The sequence below is a fragment of the Micromys minutus genome (assembly GCF_963924665.1).
Source record: "Micromys minutus genome assembly, chromosome: 23".
Lineage (NCBI taxonomy): Eukaryota > Metazoa > Chordata > Mammalia > Rodentia > Muridae > Micromys > Micromys minutus.
This window is the reverse complement of record NC_137958.1, coordinates 24826519-24852999: the sequence shown is the minus strand read 5'-3', so window position 1 is coordinate 24852999 and position 26481 is coordinate 24826519.

Below are 26481 nucleotides of genomic sequence, written 5' to 3'. Positions count from 1 at the left end.
ACTGCTCAGCCCCACAGCTGTGCTGTAGGCCATCACAGTTTCCAGTCTCTTGCTCCAACACCTTGAGAACAAATCTGAAGCCCTAACAGAGATATCAGCTCTAGTCTCTGATTGGGCACATTATATTCAATTGGGTCATTTGATAGGTATTGTTTACATCTGGTAGAACACACACACACACACACACACACACACACACACACACACACACACACAAAGAAACAGCCCCAAGCACCATACATAATGAAGTCTCCTTGAAGCGGAGGGACTACACGGCAAAAAAAGGTAATTTCATATTTTGAGCAAGCAATTCCTTCTCTGGAAACATTCTTCCAAATCAGTTTTGTCTAGTCTCCACTCCCTTCTGACTCATCAACTCTTTATTCTACTTTCCAGGAGATAAGGAAAGAAAGTGTGGGCTTTATTCCACACTTTGGTCCAGAGTACGCAGCCACAGGCAAAGTGAGGTCATTTGAGAAGATCCAAGGTGACATCTGCAGAAAAGTTGCTGGTAAGAACTATTGCACGGGGCAGGGAAATATTGATGGTCAAACAGACCAGATCTCCTCATAGGACAGTGTGGGGTTTCCTCTTGTTGAACCATTGTTACTTGCCCCATTCTCACCAAGTAGAAATACCCAGAGATCCTCAAATGTGATAAAGAGGAATTGGATTCTTCTACTCCTGACCCCACTCTCCATTGGAAACTATTTGGTGTGTATTGATCAGTTTTACCAAAGTTCTGCCTCCTGGCATGCTCATGTCCTTGATACCTCTGACATCCTTGCTTCTGCTGCTGCTGCTTCATTCTTTTGTCCATTGCAGGCTGGAAAGGCTCAGGAGCTCCGAGAGTCAATCAGTGTGCATTCCAAAGCCTTGTGGTCAGGACTGCAGAAAACACCAGGGGCATCACTGAACATAGAAAAAGGCTTGAAGTTAGAATCACCTGTGGGACCTGGGAAAGGGCAAGTTTTTAAGTAGAAAAAAAAAAAACCTGTGTGAAGGAGAGGCACACAGATGGTTACTTATTGGCTCTGGCCATCAGGAAGGGTTGGTCATTTACAGATTTACAACTGGCCTTTTGATATTATTTTCAAAATTCCTTGTTTGCAGATCTCGAAGAAAGAGGCTCCCATCGATTGATACAAAGGTAGGGCAAAGTCAGACCCACAAGTGTGTGGGCTGAGAAGAACAAGAAAGATATTTCCTGATTCCAGGAGTACCTTATTGTAACCAGTGTTCTCAGAGAATACTACATGAAGCAACATGAAGAACTTCCTCTCTGGGAACTGATATTTTCTCCTCTGGCAAGGGCCATGTGACTAGGATACGGTACCTCTCAAGACCCATGCATCCATCACCTCCAGTGCTGTGGGCATGGGGCAAGGAGAGATAGCTGGGGACATTCCATGTTGGTACCAACAATGGTAGTGACATAACCACATGCCTACAGAAATGATAATATTTCAAAGGACTGAAGGATTGAAAGCTGTGCTATTGTTAATATTAGACACCATGTGTCTGGAAGATCAGCCACCCAGGATATGGAAAGAGTGCTGGGCCCCATGCACTGCCTGCACCTGAAGTGTTACACAGCAATTATTTCCTTTTCAAAATGAATGTTAAATAGGATAAATATTTTGTTATCAAAATAAATGTTATTGTCTGCTTCAGCTGCTGTGCCACCTCTACTTCCTGATATATCATCTCATCATACTAGTAGGCTTGGGAAACAGATCCTGGGTACTTCACAATAAACCACCACATTTACTGCTTGCAGTACATCTCTGACTTCTTGCTACACACTCATTTCCATCCTTACAACATCTTCCAATCATTTTAGCATCTATTTTTAGGATCCTCTATTCAATATGTTCCTCCTTTTGTGGCTTCTGTTGCTGAGCATCTCACTCTTGCATTTGACCTTTTTTTATTGTATATTCTCTATAAATTTCAGATGTTATCCCCTTTCCCCCAATCCCATCTCTCCTCCCCGTCCCATTGCCTCCATGAAGATGCTCCCTCTCCCAACCCCAGACTCACACCTAAGCACTTTCGCATTCCACTATACTGGAAAATCAAGCCTTCACTGGACCAAATGCCTCTCCTCCCATTGATGTCAGAAAAAGCTATCCTCTGCTGCATATGCACCTAGAGGCACGGGTCTCTCCATACAAACTCATTGGTTGGTGTTTTAGTCCCTGGAAGCTGTGGTAGGTTTGGTTAGTTTATAATTTTGTTCTTCCCAAGAGGTTGCAGACCCTTTCAGCTCCTTCAGACCTTTCTCTAGCTCCTTCATAGGGGTCCCAGTGTTCAGTCTGATGGTTAGCTGCAAGCATCTTTCTCTGTATCAGTATGGTTCTGACAGAGCCTCTGAGGAAGCATCCATATCAGATTTCTGCCCGTAAGCAGTACTTGGCATCAACAATAGTGTGTGGGTTTAGTGGCTGCATATGGGATAGATTCCCAGGTGAGGCAGTCTTTAGATGATTGTTTTCTCCTCTATTTGTCCCAATATTACCTCCTATGAGTTTTTTTATTTTCTAAGAAAGACTGATGCAGCCACCTTTTTGCCCTCTCTTTGAGCTTCATAAGTTCTGTGGGTGGTTATTGGGTATTCAGAGATTTTAAGGCTAGTATCTACTTATCAGTGAGTCCGTACCATGAGTGTTCTTTTATAACTAGGTTTCCTCACTCAGAATAATTGATACAAGTTCCATCTATTTGCCTAGAAATTTTATGAAGTCATTGTTTTTAATTGCTTAGTACTCCATTGTATAAATGTACCACAATTTCTGTATCCACTCCTCTCTTGAAGGACATCTGGGTTCTTTCCAGCTTCTAGCTATCATAAATAAGGCTGCTATGACCATGGTGAAACATGTGTCCTTGTTATATGTTGGAGCTTCTTTTGAGTCTATGCCCAGGAGTGGTATAGCTGAATCTTCATATAGTAGTATGTCCAATTTTCTGAGAAAAGGCCAGACTAATTTCAAGAATGGTTGTACCAGCCTACAACACAATCAACAGTGGAGGAGTGTTCCTCTTTTTATACATCCTCGCCAGCATCTGCTGTTACCCGAGTTTTTTTTTTTGTTTGTTTGTTTTTCTTTTTTTTTGTTTTTAATCTTAACCATTCTGACTGGTGTGGGATGGAATCTCAGAGTTGTTTTGATTTGCATTTCCCTGATGACTAGGAATGTTAGCATTTCTTTAGGTGTTTCTCAGCCATTCAATATTCATCAGCTATAATTTTTTGTTTAGTTCTGTACCCGATTTTAACAGAATGATTTGGTTCTCTAGAGTCTAACTTCTTGAATTCTTTGTATATATTGGATACTAGCCTTCTATCAGATGTAGGATTTGTAAAGAGCCTTTCCCAATCCCTTGGTTGCCAGTTTTTACATTTGACAGTGTCATTTGCCTTACAGAAGCTTTGCAATTTCATGAGGTCCTATTTTTGATCTTAAAGCATAAGCCAATGGAGTTCTATTCAGGAAATTTTCCCTTGTGCATATCTGTTCTAAGTTCTTCCACACTTTCTGTTCAATTAGTTTCAATGTACCTGGTTTTATGTAGAAGGCTTACATTCACTTGCACTTGAACTTTGTACAAGGAGATGAGAAAAGATTGATTTGCATTATTCTGCATGCTCACTGCCAGTTTAACCAGCATCATTTGTTGAAGAGGCTGTCCCTTTTCCATTGAATGTTTTTAGCTCCTTTGTCAAAAATCAAGCGAATAAAGGTATGTGGATTCATTTCTGGGTCTTCATTTCTATTCCTTTGATCTACCTGTATGTCTTTGTACCAAAACCTTACGGTTTTTATACATAAGCTTGTAATACAGCTTGAGGTCAGGAATGGTGATTCCCCCTGAAAGGTTTTTTTTTTGAAAATAGTTTTTTGCTATCCTGGGTTTTTCATCATTCCATATGAATTTGCAAATTGCTTTTCCTAACTCTATGAAGAATTGATTTGGGATTTTGATAGGGATTGCATTGCATCTGTTGATTGCTTTAGGCAAGATGGCCCTTTTTACTATGTTGATTCTTCTAATCCATCATCATGGGAGATCTTTCCACCTCTTGTGGTTTCCTTCAATTTCCTAATTCATAGACTTGCAATTCTTGTCATAGAGATTCTTCACTTGCTTGGTTTTAGGGTCAAAACAAGATATTTTATATTCTTTGTGAGTATTGTGAAGGGTGTCAATTCTCTAATTTCTTACTAAGCCTGTTTATCCTTTGAGTAGAGGAAGACTACTGATTTGTTCAAGTTAATTTTATATCCAGCCACTTTGTGAAGTTGTTCATCAGCTGTAGGAGTTCTTTGGTGGAAATTTTTGGGTCACTTCAGTGTACTATTATATCATCTGCAAATGATATTTTGATTTCTTCCTTTACAATTTGTATTTCCATGACCTCCTTTTGCTGTATAATTGCTCTGGCTAGGACTTCCAGCACTATACTGAATATGTAGGGAGTGGGCAGCCCTGTCTAGTTTCTGATTTTGGTGGGTTCGCTTCAAATTTATCACCATTTAGTTTGATGTTGGCTACTGGTTTGCTCTATATTGCTTTTATTATGTATAGGCCTTGAATTCCTAATTTTTCCAAGACTTTTAACATAAAGTGGTGTTGAAGTTTTGTTAAATGCTTTCTCAGCTTTTAAAGAGAAGATCATCTTTTTTGAGTTTGTCTATGTAGTGGAATACTTTGATAGATTTATGTATATTGAACTATCCATGCTTCCCTGGAATGAAGCCTATTTGATCATGGTGAATGATTGTTTTCATGTGTTCTTGAATTCGGTTTGCAAGATTTTTTTGAGTATTTTTGCAGGGATAATCATTTTTATTGAAATTGTCTATAAAAAACTACAGTTTTATTTTTCTTCCTTCTCTTCTCTCCCAGGACCTAATAAAAGTATCTTACTATCTTGTAAATTGGGATAGATGAGATAAACTAAGTCAACACTAAAGGCTTTTTACTTCATCCAGCACAATGATGATACTATGAGCAAAGTATTAAAATAGACAATCCAAACAGTCAGTGGGGGTTTGAAGATATTTCATCATTCCGTTCAAGGATGAGGGCTATAGTTCAGATTCCAGAACCCAAGTAAGCAGCAAGACATTGAAGAATATGAAGATGATTTCTGGAACTTGATCTAGAAAAAAATACAAGGTTCATTTCAGTAAGAGACTCTGCCTCAAATGAATAAGGCAAGCTGATAGAAAAGCACACTCCAATATCCCTTGGGCCACAGTGCACACATAGTCTGTCTTTTTAACTCACACACACACATACAGACACACACACACACACACACACACACACACACACACAAAGAAAAAAGGGAAAAGAAATGCACAAGGGATAAGTGAGGCAGAACCTAAATACAATCATGTCAAGTTTCTAACTTTTAATGAGAGGTATAGTCCTTTTAAATTTTAATTCAAGTAATGCTACTCAGAGGACATAAATGTTTGGAGCCAATGAGAATTTCCTTCACTTCAAGAGAGGTTAGGTAGCAATCAATATATTGATGATTTCATAATATTTCATTTTGTTACAAAATATTTTTGTTTACTAAGTAATTCTGTAACCTGCAATATTTCATTTATTTCCTTAAGATAATAATTACTTGGGGGCACATCTATCATTTTACAAGTCCCCGGCATAGGGCTAATGATCAAATTGCACTTTGGTACTGCTGTTTTGAATAAATTATTAGAGTTTTCTGAATCCAACATCAATTTGATTATTTATATGAATTAATATAATCTAAAGGAAAACTATCCAATGCTATGCTATTTCAAAATGAATCTTTGGATAACTTATAGTCATCCATTTTAGTTTTATAGAAAGGCAGTTCTTTCCAAAAGATGAAATAGAAAGGTGATGAATATGTAATAATGTTTTCATACACTTGCCAATTTAATGTGTTTGCATAAATATTTAATACATCAATCTTTTCAAGAATAACGTGTTCAGCATTTCTATGTGTCTTTTCCTTTTCATTTGATTGGCCTATTTCTAAAATCTCCATGGAAAGTGGTATTATTTGGTGAGCATTTCCACAGCAGTGATTAAACATTTGTATTTCAAGACTAGAAAGTAAATGTTACTTTTGTATAGTTTATATACACATATATGTATATTCTGATTTACCTTATTAAAATTTGATTTACTTGATTTGACAATGTATGAGGGAAAATCATCATTTGAATCTAATGTCAATAATGAACCAGATGTGTCAATATAAACCTACAACAGTCAAAGTATTAATGCTTTGGTTTAGGGTAACAGTGTAATATTGTGCAAGACTGAGATATTTACATAATACACAAGAACTTTCATTATGCAATTTAATTTGGCTGTTTTCAAATCATTGTCATTTTAAGGTTTTGTTCAACTAAACACAATTCATTGTATTATTGTTCTAAAATCTTGCTGAAATTCAATTTCTTTTTCAATATTCCTACAATCACACACACACACACACACACACACACACACACACACACACACACACACATTCACCTTATTACTCCATACACAGTTCTTTAAATGCCATCTTGACTGTTTTCTTACATGTACTCTTTGAGATGATTTTATTTCTATGCATACAGGCTTCACTATTAAATACCTCACTAATAACTACTTCTTTAAACCTCACTTTCCATGCATTCTCTATGAGGTACATAATTTTAAATCATGCTAAAATTATTGATGAGCCAAAATTACAGATCAGACTGAAAACCTGTCAGTTCTTCTAATAAAGATTCCCCTTTGCACCTGTGACTCTTCTATGCAATCTCAAGGTTGATTGAGATAGGGTGGTTTTCCCCAGGACATTGTATAACTAGGTAATTGTGACACCTCTCACTTCTGCACAGGGAATAGACAAGTATGCAAGAGTTAAGCCCCTATGTAAGAAGAAAGGTACATGTTCTCTCCTCCAACATGGAAATAATTTGGAGTTTGAGAATTTACCTTGAAGGCTTATATTTATTTCAGGATTCACTAGCAAAAGTTTTAATTTTGTAACTATAAAATTTTAGGACATTATTTCAGATGTATAACACAAACTCCTGTGGGAACAGAGATTATGTTTAGTTTAGCATTCTTCAGTGATGAGGAAATAAACTGCATGGATGCTGGGTGATCAATAATTAATTGTAAGGCAAGTGGATCAAAGTATGACAAAAATTTCAAAAGTGTCTATTTTATAATATGCCATCTGCAATATTATACAAAAATATTGATCTCTCAATGAGTAGAACAAATCAGGATCAGACAGGTTAATTACCTATCACAGTCTATGTGGCCTTCTCAGAACATATTCCATAAACAACAATCTCTTTTTAAAAATATGTTGGCAGATTTTGACTCATTGTTTTACTCAACACTCCAACGTGAAATCATAAAAATGGAACTATGCAATCCAACCACCCAAAAAAAAAACAGTTGAAATCTGAATATTGAGGTGACACAGGCAGTAACTGTTATTCACAATAGCCAGAAATAGTTGCTTGTCATTCTCTGTGTAGGGCTGAGGCCTTGTGGTCACATTATTATGTGTACTGTTCAGCTCATATTTAGATAGATTAATGAGACTTTATGGATGTATCTTTTGACATTGCTAAGGAATCTTGATAGTAGAAGAGTTTTCTGCATCGAAGGACACACCAGCTGGCCATCTAATACCAAATGATCAGACCTAAAAACATACAAGTAGCATTATGGAGTCTAACAAGTTATATTTGGGAACATATGCATGTGAATACACATGTATATCAAAAGGTTAATGAAAAATGAGGCTATGAATTTGAAAGAGAATAATAAATATCAGACAAAAAAAAAAGGATTGGACAGTGGAAAAAAAGAGAAAATGCTGTGATTATGTTATACTCTCAAAAATACAAGAAATATTTTTTATTAAATTCATTTATTTATGCACTTTACACCCCAATATCTGCCCTCCCTATCCTCCATGTAGTCTGCTATGCAGATCCTTCTCCAATTCCATCCCTTTTTTCCTTTGTGAAGTGGGAGCCATCCTCTGAGTATTAGCTCTCCACATTACCACCGTCCTGCCCCACCCACCCTACTGTACATCAAGTGAAGGGCTAGGCACATTATTTTCTACTGAGGCAAAACAAGGCACACCATTTTTGGGGAATTCGATCCACAGGTAATCAGGCAGGTAACAGACTCAGGCTCTTCTTGAGTTGTCTTGGGATCCACATGAAAACCAAGCTACATTTCTGCTATATGTGCAAGGTGCTTAGGTCCAGCCCATGCTTGCTCTTTGGCTAGTGATTCAAGCACTTGTAACCCCTAAGCATCCAGGTTAGTTGACCCTGTTGGTCTTCTTGAGGAGTTTCTTTTCTCTTTAGGCCCCTTCATTTTTCTCCTAACTCTTTCATAAGACTCCTTGTGCTCCATATCATGTTTAGCTATGGGACTCTGCATCTTTTTCCATTGGCTTCTGGATGAAGCTTCTCAGGAAACAGATATGCTAGGTTCTTATAATCAAGCATAATGATATCATTAATAGTGTCACAGATTGGTTCTTGCCCATACAATAGGTCTTAATTTGGTGTATTTATTGGTTGACCATAACCTAGTTCTCTGTTTTATTATTGTTCCTGAACTTCTTATATGCAGGACCCATTTTGGGTTCAAAGTTTGCTGGATGAGTTACTGCCCTTATCCCTACACTGAGAATCCTGACTAGCTAGATAAAGTAAGTGGACACTTTTGGATCTATATCCCCCACTATTAGGAATCTCAGCAAGAATCACCCTTATATAGCCATGGGACTCCAAAAATCCCAGGTTTTTGCATGTCCTTGAGTTTGCTCATCACTCCCACCCAAAACTACTTTCTCTCTCTCTTGCTTTCTCTAGACCCAATTCCTCCCCTATCTCTGCTCCTCTCCCCATCCTCTTTCCCACCTATTTCCTTCTTCCATCAAACTCTGATATCTATTTTGTTTTTCCTTCTGAGAGAGATTCAACAATCGTCCCTTTGGGCTAGTCTTTTTATTTGGTTTCTTTGGGTCTGTTGATGACAATGTGGTTATCCGGTACATTATGGCTAATGTCCATTCATAAGTGATTACATGTCATGCATGTACTTTGGCTCTTGGTTACCTCACTCAGGATAATATTTTCTAGTTTCATTGATTTTCTTGAAAACTTTATGATGTCCTTGTAATTAATAGTTGAGTAGTATTTCATTGTATGAATGAGTTACATTTTCTTCATTCTTAAGTTGAAAGACATCTGGGTTGTTTCCAATCTCTGGCTATTAAAAATAAGGCTGCTATGAATATATTGTGGAATAGTGGAGTGTCATTGGTAGGTGTGCCCATAAGTAGTATGGCTGAGTCTTGAGGTAGAATTACTATCAATTTTATGGGAAATTGCCCAGTTGATTTCTGGAATGGTTGTACAAGTTTTCACCCCCAACAGCAGTGGAGGATTATTCTCCTTGCCCCACAACTTCACCAGCATATGCTGTTACTAAAATTTTTGACATTAGCCATTCTGTTGGGTGTAATGTGGAACCACCACATAGACCTTTAGCTTCTTTATAATAAATCTAATCCCTTAGGTATGTGGGTTTATTTCTAGGTCTTTGATTCAATTCCGCCGATCAACCTAACTGCCTCTATACCAAAGTCATATTAGTTACTTTTTCTCTGAGTACAACTTGAAGTCAGTAATATATCCAGAAGACTTTAATTGCTCAGGATTGTTTTAGCTGATCCGATTTTTTGTCTGTTTGTTTTGCTTTTCCATATGAAGTAGAGAGTTTTTTATTTAGGGTCTGTAAAGAATTGTTTTGAAATTTTGATGGGTATTGCATTGAATCTGTAAATTGCTTTTGAGAAGATGACCATTTTCACTTTGTTAATCCTAATGATCCATAGCGTCAGAGATCTTTACATCTTCTGACGTCTTCCTCAGTTTCTTTCTTAGAGACTTGAAGTTCTTGACAAACTGATGTTTGACTTGCTTGGTGGAGTTACACCAAAATATTTTATAATTTTTTTGACTATTATAAAGTGTATTGTTTCTCTAACTTCTTTCCCAGCCCATTTATCACTTGTATTAAAAAGTGATAATGATTTATTAAGTTAATTTTGTATCCAGTCACTTTGCTTAAGGTCACTTTTTGTATATAATTATTCATTCAAAAATAGTGAAACTTTGACTTCTTCCTTTTAACTTTGTATCTTTTTTATCTCCTTTAGTTGTCTTATTTCTCTAGTAAGAAATTCAAATACTATATTGAAGAGAGAGGCAGAGAGTGGACAGCCTTGTCTTTTTCATAATTAAGTGGAAATGCTTTAAGTTTCTCTCCATTTGACTATTGGCTTGCTGTATATTTCCTTTATTGTGTTTAGGTATGGAGCTGGTGTTACTGTTGTCTCCAAGACTTTTCTCACAAAAAGGTTTTGAATTTTGTCGCATATTTTGTCTGCATCTGATGAAATTATCATATTTTTTTCATTTTGTCTATATGGTAGACTATGTTGATGGATTTTCATAAACTGAACCACCCATGTATCCCTAGAATGAAGCCTACTTGATCATGGTGAATAATGTCTTTGATTTATTTTATTGGGTGTTTTTAATCAGTGTTTTAAGTGACATTCTCTCTTTCTGAGTCTTTGTGTAGTTTAGTTATCAGAGTGACTATAGCTTCATAGAATTAGTTTTACAATGTTCTTTTGTTTCTATTTTATGGAATAAGGAGTATTGCTATTAGCTCTATTCTGAAAGTCTGTTAGAATTCTGTGATAAATCCATCTGATATTTTGAAAGGGGGGGCTCATTTAATGAGTGTTTCTATTTCCTTGGGAGTTACAGGACTATTCAGATAGTTTTCATGATCTTGATTTAGCTTTGGTAATTGGTATCTACATAGGAAATAACAATATCATTTAGATTTTTTAATTTAAATTTTCAAATTTTGCAGTGTACAGGATTTTGAAGAAAGAAATAATACCTCTATGAATTTCATCAGGGTTCTCTGTTATGTCTCCCTTTCCATTTCTGATTTTTTTTTTAATTTGGGGGCTGAATCTGTTTTGTGGTTAACTTAGTTAAGGTTTTGTCTATCATGTTGATTTTCTCAAAGACTCAGCTCTTAGTTTTGTTGATTCTTTGTGTTGTTCTTTTTGTTTCTAATCCATTGATTTTAGCCCTGAGTTTAACTATTTTCTACCATCTACTCCTTGGAATGTCTGCTTCGTTTCTCTCTAGGGCTTTCAGGTGTACTTTAAATTTGTTAGTGTGAGAAATTGCCAACTTCTTTTTGAGGGCAATCAGTGCTATGAACATTCTGCTTAGCAGTGCTTTCATTCTGCCCTACATGTTTTGGTATACCTTGCCCTTGTTTTTTTAATTTTAAAAATTATTTTATTTCTTTAATTCTTTAGTCTCCAACTGAGTGATGATTGAGTAGAGAGTTGTTCCATTTTATGGCTATGTAGCCTTCTTTGAGTTTCTATTTTTGAAGTACAGCTTAGATCCAGAGTGACCTGATAAGATGCTTAGAGTTATTTCCATTTTCTTGTGTCTTCTAAGGGCTGCTTTATAACCAATTGTATGGTCAGTCTTGGAGAAGGTTTTGTGAGATGCTAAGAAAATGGTATATTCATTTGTGGATGAAATATTCTTTAAATATCTCGTAGGTCCATTTGATTGATCATCTTTTTAGCTTTGTTATTTCTCTACATAATTTCTGTCTCAACGACGTTTCCATTGGAGAGAGTGTGGTACTGAAATCTTTCACTATTAATGTGTGGGGTTCAACTTTGATTTAGGCTTTAGTAATGATTCCTTTAGGAATGTAGGTGTCCTTGTATTTGAGACATATATGATCAAAACTGAGATAATCTTGGTGGGCAGTGTTCTTCCCTTTCTCTTTTTATTATTTTAAGTTGAAATTTTATTTTACTAGATATTAGAATGGCTATTCCAGCTTATTTCTTAGAGCAAAGTTTCTTGGAAAACCTTTTTCCAGTCTTTTATTCTTAGATGTCTATCTTTGTTGCAGAGATGTGTTTTTTATGTCTGACCTAAAAAACATACAAGTTATATTATTCAGACTGAGCAGGTTGCATTAAGAAACATCTACACACACACACACACACACACACACACACACACACACATGTATATATGAATGATTAATAAAAAAAAGAAGGCTATTAATTTAAAAGAGAGAAAAGAAGGTCAGACAAAGAATTAAACAGATTTAAGAAAATGCAAGATGATCTTATACTCTTAAAAAGTACTAAAAATATTTTTAAATAAATAAAAATCCAAATGTATAAATACTTTCTCTGAAAAAAAAAAAAGCTTTTTCATGAAGGTAGAGTGGTTTTATCTACAGTCATTGATAGTAATTGAAAATAAAACTAACAATTTCTAATCTAAATTTAGGGTATTTCCCTCATACACGTTCATACAAACAATGAATATTGTTTGTAGGCTTTCACAAGATATCGTATATTATATTCTATTCATTTTAAAACCCACTTATACATTATTTTTAGTAGGTAGAGTATGTTGGTATTCTGATGCTAAATGTGACAGTATATTAATCTGTAAATTTTGAGATTTGAATATTATAGGGCAAGTTTTGAGATACAATTTAAAATTTTCTAGTATCTTATTTTGCTATATGTGAATATATCCATGCTGCTTTACAATGGCAACTGTACAGCTTACTTCCTGACTTGAGTCACTGGTACACTTCACATCAGCCTGTATACATTTTTAAGCCTGCTCACATTTGCTCAAAGAAAACCTGAGATGCACCCTTCCCTTTTCTTTTTCATCACTTTATGCACTATTGACATAGTCTCAAATGCTCTCCTATAGCCTTCCCTTGACCCTTCACTGCAAACATGATATCCTACAAAATCCTAACTTCAACTGTCTTAAAAAATATGAAAGTTTCTAACATGCTTCTTCAAGCCACTCCTCACTCTTGAATTCTAATTGTTTCCTTAGTACATAAGGACTAGGGATACCATTTTCTAATTCAAAACTGGACTAATTATCTCCTTTCTTATCTTCTCTTGACGTTGTCCCATAACTTAGTAAACTTCACTTTGATTCTGTCTGCTTACTCAGACTAAGTGATTGGAGCACATAACTGAATCCCCTTTCATAAAAATACATTCTCAACTTTTTAATATATCTAAAATCTAGTAGTTCTATGATTCCCATTTTCATTTTCACTGGTGAAATCCTCTTGTAAGCCACTGTCATGATCCATTCCAACTATGTATGACTGCTCCTCTGCTTTGGGTCAATGTAGTATTGTACAGAAGCCATAGTTGTTCAGTGACAATCAAAGTGGGTTATAACACGTCTACTAAAATCTTCCCTTTGTTATCTAATTCTTGAGAGTGCAGACCAAAGCACTTTCCAAATTCTGGAAGGTGTGCCATGATGTTCCTATGCCCTCAGCACATTTCTCTTCTAGTCACATGCATTTGCTTGCTGTGATTTGCAACACATCTGATTTTCTCTGGTGTTTCACATCCAAGTTCCTTTTGCATTTTCCTTACACATAGATCAACATTACAAATTACTTCCTTTTCTCCACTTTTCTGCTAACATGTCCTAGAGGCATCTTGATATAAATTACTTATGTTAATATAAATAATACATAATTAAGACTGATATCCATATAGGATATGATCTTGTACCTACATCATATATGGGAAATAGGACAAACATAACTTCAAAGCATAACTGAAATCTAGTATTTTCTGAGAGAGTAGGAATCTGCAAGTACCTGTGGGAGACAAAAACTAAAACTAAGATTCACGAAATGCTATTCTATTCCCTTGGCTGTGTTCTATATTTGTTGTGTGTATTAATTCACTTTATCATCAAAATAGCCTTTGGGAACAGGTAATATCACATTTTAAAGATAAGGCACTGTGGCAAAATAAAGGTTAAGTAACTTTCCCCAAATCCCAGCAGCAATAAGATCTCTAATATGAATCTGAATTATACCCCTGAATTCTCTTGATTCGTAACCACTATTAACACTGTAGAAGACATGATGTTCTTTACAAAATGAATTATGAGGTCTTAAAAATATAAAATTATGACAGTGCATATATATGGAAGTGATATAGGCACTGAAATGCCATGATTATGCCTCTTGATTGTACACCTCTGTATTATAAGCCCCTCCATTCAGTTTGTAAATATGATGAGTTAGTCACTTCCTTGATTAGATTATACTGCTTGAATGAATTGACCTTTGAAGCAAAAATTATCTTCAGTGGGACCGACCTAATTAAGAGAGTCTTCCTCTTGGAGAAAAGAATTAAAAGTTCTAAATGGGTATTAAATGAGCAGCGAGCCCAAATTTTGTAGGTCAGGGGAGAAACTCACCAAGAATCACCACCTTAGAAATGAGAATGATCCTTTGATAACACATTTATTAAGAACTGAATTTTGCCTTCAACCTGGGTTCCTTTAGATGGGTATCCTGAGCTTCAGATTGCAGCTTAGCTAGCCTAATACCTGAACACAAAATCTAGTTACTTGGTGCCTAGATCAGTGACAAGCAGAACAGGTAGAACATTAATGGCCATATTATTTCCTACTCCCAGGCCACCCTCTGATTGTTCCATATACCATACCTCCTCCCCCACCCCATCTCCACAAGGATCTTAACTACTTCTCACCCCACATACCACCAAACCTCCGACTCTCTTGAAAGTTAGGAGCATCTTCTCTAACTGAACCCAGACCCAGCAGTCCTCTGCTGTATATATGTTGGGGGACTTCTATCAGCTGGTGTATGCTGCCAGGCTGGTGGTCCAATGTCTAAGAGACCACAGGGGTCCAGGTTAGTTGAGACTGCTGGTCCTCCTACATGGTCACCCTCCTCCTCAGCTTCTTCCATCATTTTCCAAATTCAACAACAGAGATTACCAGCTTCTCTCCATTGGTTGGGTGTAAATATCTATCTGATTCTTTTAGTTGCTTGCTAGACCTTTCAGAGGTTAGTCATGATAGGCCCGCTTTTGTGAGCACTCCATAGCCTCAGTAATAATGTCGGGCCTTGGGGGTCTCCCCTGGAGCTGGTTCCCACTTAATAAAAAATGTAGTACAGTAACTGCCTCAGTTATATCACAGTTAAATTAAGAATTTTCTTGTGGTTGCAGAAATAAATTTTTCCTAGAGGAGATAAATTTAGAATAAAATGCTAGAAAGATATTTTAAAATATATAAGAATAAATAATTTTCCAAAGAAAAGTAGAAATATTAGCATTAATGAAATAAATTGGAGTATGCAATGTTAGCAAGAATTGTTTATATCTGAGATAGAATAAAAATCTGCAATATGTGTCAAGCTTATGAGGAAAGAAATATCCATTGCTCTGGAATCATGTTAGAGGATATCTGCGAAAGTCTTAGCAGAAGAGATTACCTACCTGCCTTAGTTGGGGTTTCTATTTCTGCAATGAAACACAATGACCAAAAGGCAAGGTGGGTTTATGGGGCTTACATTTTCACATCTCAGTTCATCATCATCAGGAAAAGATGGCAGCAGACTGGAAGCAGGAGCTGATGCAGAGGACATGGAACTGTGCTGTCTACTTATGGCTTGCTCAGCCTCCTTTCTTATGAAACCCAGAAACACCAGCCTAGAGGTATCTCCACCCACAATAGGCTGGGGCTTTCTCTGTCAATCACTAATCAAAAAATATTCTATTGACTTGCTTGCTTATAATCCCATCTTATAGGTGCATTTTCTTAACTGACATTTCTTTAGCTCAACTGATTCCAGCTTATGTCAAATTGTACAAAGTTTTGAGGAAAGATAAAATCAAAAATCTCTGTTTTGCCTGTGATATGTTTCTCATGCTTGGACATGCTCTCAGTTCTCAGTCTTGTGCAAGATTTACACCACTGCAACCCCCATCCTATTCTTGTTAATCATTCAGATGACAAATTATGAAATACATTATTTCTTTCCTTCTTCCACTCTCCCAAACTCCTACCATCAGCTGTGATTCTCTGAAAGATCCTGATTAATAAAAACGACACACAATCACTTTTATGACATAAATGTCTGAGTACTTTATAAAAATAAATTATGTTGATTATCAAATATTCAACCAGACACTTTGAGATTAATTTTTAAAATGTTCATATTTATGATAATGCCAAATTTGCATTATAAAGTATTTAAAGTATTGATGAAAGAATTTTGAGTCCCAGCATAAATACATATGGCAAAATGCATTATTTTCATAATTTATTAAGAAAAATCTTGAAGATATTATCAAATTATAAAGGGATTCATTCATTTTCTGAAATCTAGTAATCTCTTTACTATTTATAAATTAAGAATTAATTTTATCAGTTAGACCATGTGATCATACTTTTAACATTGTTGGGAATAAATTCAGTTTTAAAGATAGATTATCTTACTATCTGGCCCTGTAGGTAGCATGGTATATGATATGTGTTGTACCAGTCAGAAAACTATTTAATTTCATTTCAGATAATCAAGAGAGTATACATAGAGGAAGTTTCCTTTAGGATGACAGAGGCCAGACATCTGCCTAACATCTGAAAGCATAATCATCAACATTAAACATCCATGACTTTTCTGTAGCTTAGATGTATCTTGGTAAAAAAAAACCAAAAAAAAACAAAACAAAACAACAACAACAACAACAACAACAAAAAACCTTGTCCTAAAACTTGTCCTAAAAGTGAGTACCTCTAGATTCAGTCTTCCACACCAGGAAACAAAACTGATTCTATTTATAGCAGTTTATCTCCATCCCAGAAATATTTAATTATTATAAATAGAATCTTCAAACTTCACGTGTATTATCGACATATTTGTCATCAAACAATAATATGCAATCTTCAATGAAAAAAGTGCTACTTTCTTTTGGTACCTGCATATACTTCATGAAATTAGCATTCATTATTTTGAAAATAGATGTTTAAGACAGAATGTTTTCTTTGAGCCTAATATGGTATCAGGATGATCAGTAAGCATATGACACTTTGTAACAATGAGATTAATTTTCTATGTATGACGAATGACATGTGTCAAGAAAATTCTAATCCATGTGAGCAAAGAAAGCCATCTCAAAATTTTCTGAAATACCAACATTGCCAGACTGGGGTTTCGGTAGAGCTTTAAACTCAAAGACTGGCATGTTTTTCTGATTTTATCTCTCAAAAGAAAAACTAGGGAAATGAATACTTATGATTGAATTAATAAAGACTGAATTCACCTAAGCAATAGAAACCCTCAGCCATATGATTCTGTTCTCTATCAGCTACAGCTTATTGCCTCTATAAATAAGGGTCCTCGTTAGACCGTTCCATCTAAACAATAACTTCCAGGAAATGATTCACAGATTATATTTCTGATTCATCATGGCAGAACTTTATCCTGTGTCTATTTTTATCTCTCACAGGGGAAACTTCTAAATTGTTCTGGTTGGATGGTCTCTGGGCACAAAGGAAGAACAAACCCAGTATATACAATTGTGGCTTAAAACAGTGTAGAACAAGACTGCCCTTGCAGCTACTCCTGTGCAAATGTACCCATTTAAATAAAATGTAGCTATCCTTTTAAAGCTTGCAGTGTAAGGCTACAACTGATTGAGAAAAGTGGAGCCAAACACCTAGAAATTCACATCTAACTTTTTAATAAAGTTGTCTTATTATGACTCAGAGAGTTTTGAAAGATGTTCAAGTGTAATTTTATTTAATCACTTTCATTTCGATGTCTTTATATTCTTTGTCTTTACACATCTTCCAAGAAATAACCAATTTTACTGAAATGGAACCTTTTCAAATCAATTCATTAACATGGAGCATTAGTGATGGTGAGAGTCAAGTGAATCATTCAGTCCTAGCAAAAGGTTTATGTCCAACAATTTCACAGCTCTAATTTTTATGATGAGATGGGAAGTATACATTAGAATATAAATTCAGCCTTGATGTTGATGCCCATTGGGTTTCCTAATTACAGCCATCTAATTTATAAACAATACTTGCCACAGTCCCTGAAAGAGAAATTGTTGTGAAACTGTATATGGCTCTCATGCAGCTACTTCTCATAGTGAGCATGCCAGCATTTCTGTCATCTCTGAAATGGTAACAGAGTGAAAAAAAAGTTTTTGAAATATGAGCATGGAGGTAATGAGATCAATAAATGTCAGCTAGAAAAAGTAATCACAGCTCCTGAGACTCACTGACCTTTCAACAAATTCCAGAAATAATAGACTAGCTTAGGGTGAAGAATTCTTTAACAATGAGAAACTGATACAATTATAAGAATAAAAGGAAGCAGAGATTGCCCTATGATATCAAAAACATTGCCTATAAAGGTAATTTTGACACAACAATTTATTCCCTCGATTTTTCTTCTAAGGTCACCACCAACATAGATCACAAATCTCTAGTCTTTATAGAGACATGGATTCCATTGGAGCCTCCTTAATACTGGTACCTGCTTTGTAAACCTTTGGTTTACTTCTAATGTTTATCATATAAAAACAGTTTAATAAGACATTTGGTTTATTAAAATGCCTTAGCTGAAAAATAATCTCTTTCTGGGACTTGTGAAATCCTCTATCAGTATCAGACTCTGATCTGAAAAGGCTCAATTTAAACAAGTATCATAAAGAGAATTTAATTAGTTTTTCTTTTTGAATTAGCAAACAAAGTAATTCATTATGGCATTTTTATTGTTAGCTCTTTGAAAATTCCATATCTGAATATAATTGTTACTTTCTCCCCAGAGTCTCCTTTGTCTCCCTCCCGCTGTCTTCACCCCACACTACCTGGTTTGTTTTCATTAGTTTTGGTTTTGTCCTGTGAACAAACACACATGCATTACAATTTAGGAACCGCATATGAACAAAAATGTGTTTTTCATTCAGAATATATTACATCACTTAAGTTAACTTCCACACTCATCTATATTTATACAAATTCCATTTTTCTTTATGTCCATACAAATTTAATTTATTTAAACAGATGCACTTAACACTATATTGGTACTATTCATTGGAGCCCTGTGAGTTTATTAATTGATACACAACCAAAGACAGCTACTCTTCCTTTCCCTGATTCTATCCATATGAAGCAATGTATTAGTGAACGGTAGACCTGCCTTCATCTCTTTGTCCATTCTTGTCTAAATGTTGATCATTATTACATTTTTAATTGTCTCCATCCCCCAGTCCCCTTTCCAAGCCTCCTACCAAACCCTATACTGCATTCTCCAAGAATTCTTCACTTCATTTTTGTGCTACATATATTCTCTTACACTCTTACTTTTCTTCCCATGTTTAAGTTTATATTCTAGTTTTATGTCTAGTTTCTAGTTTCATGATCAGTATCTGAGTAAATTCTCTCTCTCTCTCTCTCTCTCTCTCTCTCTCTCTCTCTCTCTCTCTCTCTCTCTGTCTATCTATCTCTACTCTTTCTAAAATGTAAGCTTCAAAAACTAGACAAAAGCATCAAGTATTTTTAATTCAGAATATATTACCTCACTTATATTAAGTTCCAAATCTATCCATTTTCCTACAGATTTTCATAATATTATTTTTCTTCTTCCATATGCAAAAGTCCATTATGTTTCTAAAGAGCATTTTACTATATTCATCTGAGGATAAGCATCTAGTCTAGTCCAATTTCTGTGATTAAGACTTACAATGCCTTGAAAATATACCAAAGTTGATATGGTATAGCATTAGATAGTAATTCCACCTTCAGAGTTTGGAGAAAGCTCCATGTTAATTTCCAGAACAGCTCTAACAATTAATGCTTCATCATCAGTCACCGAGGGTTCTGCTTCTCTACACTCTTGTCATCATTGGTCTTTTTTGATGCTATCCATTATGATTAAAATTATATCAACTCTCAAGTAGTTTTAATTTATATTCTTCTGATGAATAAGGATGTCTAACACTTCTAATAATATTTACTAATCGTTGTGAAGCCCAGTCAAATGATTATATATACCATACAAATGATTATATATACCATACAAATCCCAGATGATGTCAGCTGGGGGATCATTGCATAAGAAGCATCAAAAATCTTGAAAGAACCCGGAGGATCTGGATTTTTTGTGAGGTTGTGTCTCTTGTAAATACTGAAGCTACACCAATGAAGTTTCAACAACACAACTACCTGAAGTAAGAGCTGAACAATGACAGAAATATTCATAATAATGTGGACTAGAAAAATCTAAGAAGACCTCAGTTCTATAGAAAGAACTACAGGCAATGAAACAATTCTGAGAACTGGAGAAAGTCTTCAGAGAGGAATGCACATATTGGTTATTGAATACCAAATGGTCATCCCTGAAAATATACAAATTGTGCCTGGTGTATTTAACTTTTTAGAAATATATATGTATATACATATACAATTAATGAAAAAAGAAAAAATAATTTTGAAAGAAAAAAAAAAAGGACACATGGGAGGATGTGAAGGGAAGAAAGGGAAAAAGGAAATTAGGTAATTACAATATATAAAGAAATAATGAAAAATATATTTACTGGTGACTTGTATTTCTTCTTTGGAAACTGGCTGTACCTTTGTTGAAATTCTCTCTCTCTCTCTCTCTCTCTCTCTCTCTCTCTGTGTGTGTGTGTGTGTGTGTGTGTGTAGATTTTGCTGGTCTGTTTCAATTTTAGATTTTAAAACCTACATCAATTATTATTTTCTCTCATTCATTGTGATTTTTACTCTGATGATTGTTTCATTGTCGCTGTACAGAAGCATTTTAATTCATATCATTATATTTGACTATTATTGGAGTTACTTCCTGTGCTATTGGAGTCCTTTTCAGAGAATTTTTGCCTGGTCCTATGCTAAGTATTTTTTCTTGTTTCTCTCTTACCATTTCAGTTTTAAAACATACATTGATGTTTTAGATTTATTTTAAATTGGTGTTTCTATAGAATAACAAATATGAAGCTAATGTCATTCTTCATGTAGATATTCAGTTTTGACAAAATCATGTGTTAAAGAAGCTATTTTTTTCCAATGCCAATTGTTAATCCTCTGTGTATCTTTCTATGCTTACGTCTAGGACTTCCATCCCATTCCACTGCAGCCATATCCATCACGGTGCCAGCTCCACACTGATTTTGCTACTAACGTGCTGTAGTATAATTTGAGGCATGCTATGTAATATTTACAACAGTGTTTCTTATTCTTAGGATAGCTTTGACTACTGTCGGCCTCTTTCATTCCCGTACAAACTTAAATATATTTTTCTGTTTTTTTCGTTTTTGGTTAGGAATGTCATCAGAATATTGATAGAAATTGCATTGAGTAGATTATCTTATGTAACATTAAATAGAGCATAAAAGGAAACAGGATTAGGTATGGGGGTGGTACAGGAGAGAAGTCCATCTCCTTTTCCCTTAGTAACTTTTTTCCCGTTTCCCCACTTAGGATCTATCTACTTTCCCTTTAGATAGCTTTCATAGGATACTTTTTTACTACTTAGTAATAAACATTATGGTCACTTTTCTAAGTGCCTTTTTTTTTTCTTCCTGCTATATCCAAAAAGGAAGAATGGATATATACAACAATATACACACAATAAAGGCTACAAACAACACCCCTCAGGTTCATAGCTATTATCCTTTATAAATCTTAATTCCATACGGGTCAAGGAATAGGGATGCTAAATATATGATAGAAGAGAAAGTACAGAATAGGCTTGAACTCATAGGCACAAGAAAAGACTTTCTTAATATACCCTAAATAGCACAGACATTATGAGGAGTGATTAATATATGGGGCTTCATAAAGCTAAAAATCTTCCTATACAGTAAAGAACACCATCAATGACAACTATGAAAGCCAAAAGTATTTGTAGAAATTTAATCCAAGAATTATTAATTTGGGTCTATTTGTTTTCATTGGCTTCTTTTGAGAATATGTCATTATTGTCCATCTTTTCAAAGAATTAGCTCTAAGATTCTGTGGCACTTTTGTACCTTGACTTGTTCTGTTCCAATTTGTATTTCCTTGATCTCCTTTGGTTGTCTTATTGCACTAGCTAAAACTAGTTATGGGGAGCATTGACATCTTTGTTTTGTTCCCAATATTAGTGGGATTTCTTCAATTTCTCTATTTAATTTTATATTGGCCCTTGGTTTGCTGTAAATTCCTTTTATTATGTTTACATAAGGGTCTTGAATTCCTGATCTCTTCAATACTTTTAACAGCCTACTTTATTGTGGTAAATGATGGCTTTTGTCATTTCTTATATCATTACATTCTTTCCTCATTTTTTTTGTTATTTATTCCTATCTGCTGGATTTCAGTTGAGTTTGTTCTCGTTTTTCAAAATTCTTGGAGTGTATCACAAAGTTATTTATGTTCTTTCTAATTATTTAATGTAGGTCAACTATTTGATGTTATCTTGTATGGCTTTAGAACACATTTTGTTCACTGGAAGAACAGAATCAACACATATGCTTTTAAAGGGTTTATTAGGTCATCTTATACAATACAGTCTAGATAGTCTAACACTCTCTGTCATTTACCTGGAGAGTCGAAGACCCCAGGAGATGCTCAGTGCAGAAGCCTAGATGCCTCAGCAGTTATAATCTACCAAACGATTCTCAGCAAATTCTCAGAGACCTGCTAGTCTTCAGTGAACATCAGAAGTCTAAAGAAGCTAGATTCCAAGATCAGAAAAGAAAATTATTAGAGGTACTGCCAGTCACGTGCAACAGATGAAAGCAACTAGGCAAACTGGAAAATCTGTGCATTCAGACAGCCTTATATCTGGACTGTTGACATTTAGCATGGAACTGATTGTTTTCACATTGCTATTGAAAAGAGTAATGAAGGTAACTCAAGAAGATATATCGGGCAGTTGATACTGTGCTGTGTTTTTAGTGTGTACATTTGTGGGGAAAGGCATGTATACATGAGTACAGGTATCTACAGAGGCCAGAGGCATCATATATTCAAATTACATAAACAAGAAAATAACCCCCATACACAGCCAGTGGTTAAACTAATCTAGATAATTTTAACTGTTCCCAGAGAGTGTCCTTTGAGATATTCCAGATTTCTTCAAGTTAACAATCAATATTAACTATTACCGAGTGTAAGGCATATAAATGTAAACAGACATATATAACAGAAATATAGCAGATATAACATAGAAAGTAAAACATTATAAGAATATTTATAAGCTGATTACTACCTGAAAGGAATAATCTCATCTCTGAGAATATATAGCAGTTTGTAGATATCACACACAAAAGTACAAATACCAAAAATATCTCTATTGTTTGTTCTGAAGACTAGAAGATAATGAAAGCTCAAACAAGATGAGAATTCAAGTATTACGCTAAAATAGTATGTTAAACTTAAAATTTACAGCAGAAACATAATAGAACAACAATAACAACAATAAAGCAAAAGCAGAAACAAATAATATACTTAGATAATCTCAACATCAACCCTTTGCAGATTTTGCTAAATGTCAAGAGATTTAATGTGACAATTGCAAAGATGCTGTTACAGAAATGATCTGAAGGATCAAGCAGGGCCAAATATAAATTAGGTATAACAGATATGCCTTCAATAACAATGCAGTGAGTCTGAAGGTTAAGAGAAAAAATATGCAATACAAACAGTTAAGGAAAAAGTTGGTACAAGCTAAAGAGGATTTCCAGAGTTCAGAAACAGTTCATAAAATTTAGATGACCAACTCATCAAGAAGGCAGAACAGCTATCAATATGTTTCACATAATGATGAAGCTTTGAAGTAAATTAAGCCAGAAAGACTGGGACTCCAGAGAGAAACCTGAGATTGCACAATCATTGTAGGACATTTACCAGGCGTTTTGCAAACTGATTGCGTAATAAAACTGAGTCATAGGTGGTTAAAAAACACTGTTCAGCATGTTAACACGATTACTATGTATAAAGTGTTATACTTTATAGCACAAAATAGCATTCCTTTAAAATATATAGAGTATTTGTTGAGATATATTCTCTTCTCTGGCATAAAATGAATCTCAAAGTTTGCAAGATTATGGGCTATCAGTGTAGGAGCTAAGATAACTTAATACAGCCATAAGCAGCCTGCTGACTTTGAACAATTTATATTCTCTCTCCAAGTGTCATAAAGACATCAGTATTGTCAAATACCCAAGTTTGTTTGGAGCATTGGATGGCAACAAAACTGAAAGACCTAGTTCTTGTCTTAAATTCAGAAAAAAAAAACTATTAAGTTGTTAAAAACCAAAATTTGTTTTCCTTTTCCCACATTGAGAAGCATTTTATAAGCAGTAAGGAGCATGCTAACTTGTAAACCAGGTCACCTTAAACTATATCTTTATAAAGCAACACATGTTTGGAGATCAGGAAGATGTGCAAGAGGGTAATGGCATTTCATGCAAAGCCCGAAGACATAGATTTGAGTTCCAAGACATACATAATAGAAGGAATGGATTCCTTCAAGTTGCTCTGACCTACCCCCAACAATCAAGATACACACACACACACACACACACACACACACACACACACACACAATCAAATATAATTATTGCATTTAAATTTCACTTAACAACCCATTTCTTTATATATTTCTCAGCTAAGGTATCTTGCAAATAAAACTTTACTATTAGTCACACCTGTTTCAGAAGCCAATGAAAGTGAATGCATTCAATATTGAAAGCTGCAGTTCCCAATGGCAAGACAGAAGCCAGTATGCCGCCAGCACCCTTTAAAGCATATAAAACAGATTTCTGCAAAATGTGTTTAAATTATAGCATTAGAGTTAGATCTGATCACTTGCTGATGCAAAGTATGAGAATTTGAGGCAACACCTAACACAAGTAATGACTTACAGTACAAAATATAAAATTTAGGCATGGCATGGAAGAGGTCTAGAGATTGCTTAGTGGCAAAGAATACTAGCTGCTTTTCCGTGGAGAAGAATTCAATTTAGATTACCCATCTCATGACTCACAATCATGGGTAATTCAAATTCCAATGGGTTTGACACCTTTAGGGCTCTCTTGGTAGATATTACATGCTTAAGAAACACAGACATACATACAGGCAAAATATCCTTTACCAAACAATTATTTGTTTAAAAATGGAATAGAATAGAATAGAATAGAGCAAATACAAGGAGAGGAGACAAACAGACAGAGAAGAGAGGAGCAGGGACATGAGATACATACAAGATGTATGAGCGAAAAATAACACAAATATTTTTGTCTGAAAAGTAGTATTAGTTCATTGGTCTGTCCTGATGACTCAGTGGTTAAGAACACTAATTGCTCTTCTGGAAGAGAGAGCTCAATTCCCAGCACCCACATGAAAATTTACAACCATCTATAGATCAAATCCCAGGAGATACTAGGCCTTTCTGAACTTCATGGTTGTTGCACAAAATATGGTGCACACATAAACATTTAGACAAAAAATACCCATGTAAGTATAAAATAAAGAAATAACTGAAAAAATAAAGTTAATAACAACAAAATATTGAACATTATTGTACATGAAATAAAGTAACAGAACTAACTCAATAAAGAACTATATAAAAATCATAGTGTGTTTTATGCTACCATATGCATTGCTAAATATTTAAGAAAAATTATTTTGTTTCTAAATACATGCCTTCTTGACTATTATTTTTAAATTTCTAGATAACTCTCAAGACTGGAAATTGAGGTTTAAAAACACCTCTGCTGTCTTGACACTCTAAAACCTGAAAGCAAATTTAGAATTGTGATTTTTCAGAATCACAAAGAGCAAAGCATTGATCTTTCTGGGAAGGGCCACAAAATGCAACTCTACTTTCCAAAATTAATATTGTCGACCTAATGCATTTTTTTTCTATTAAATGTGGTATGTGACATTTTTCTGCCTCACCTAGGGATCTACCCCATATGTAGCCACCAAACCCAAGCATTATTGCTGATGACAAGAAGTGATTTCTGGCAGGAACCAGATATTAATGCCATCTCAAAGGCTCTGCCAGAGTCATACAGATAAGGTGAGGGTGTTTGCAGCAACCAATCAGACTGAACACAGGGACCCAAAGGAAGAAGCCAGAAAAAAAACTAAAGGAGCTAAAAAGTGTTTGTAACCCCATGGAAAGTATATCAACCAACCAAACCTTCGATATATTTCGGGAACTAAAACACCGACCAATGAGTACACATGGAGAGACCCATGGCTCCAGGTGCATATGTACCAGAGGATAGCATTTTCTGGCATCAATGGGAGGAGAGGCCTTTGGTACAGTAAAGGAACAATTTTCCCAGTGTGGGGGAATGTCAAGGTGCTGAGGTGAAGAGGGTAATTGGGAGAGGGAGCACCTTCATAGAACCATGGAGAGCACGAGGAGAGATGGAAATCAAGAGAAATA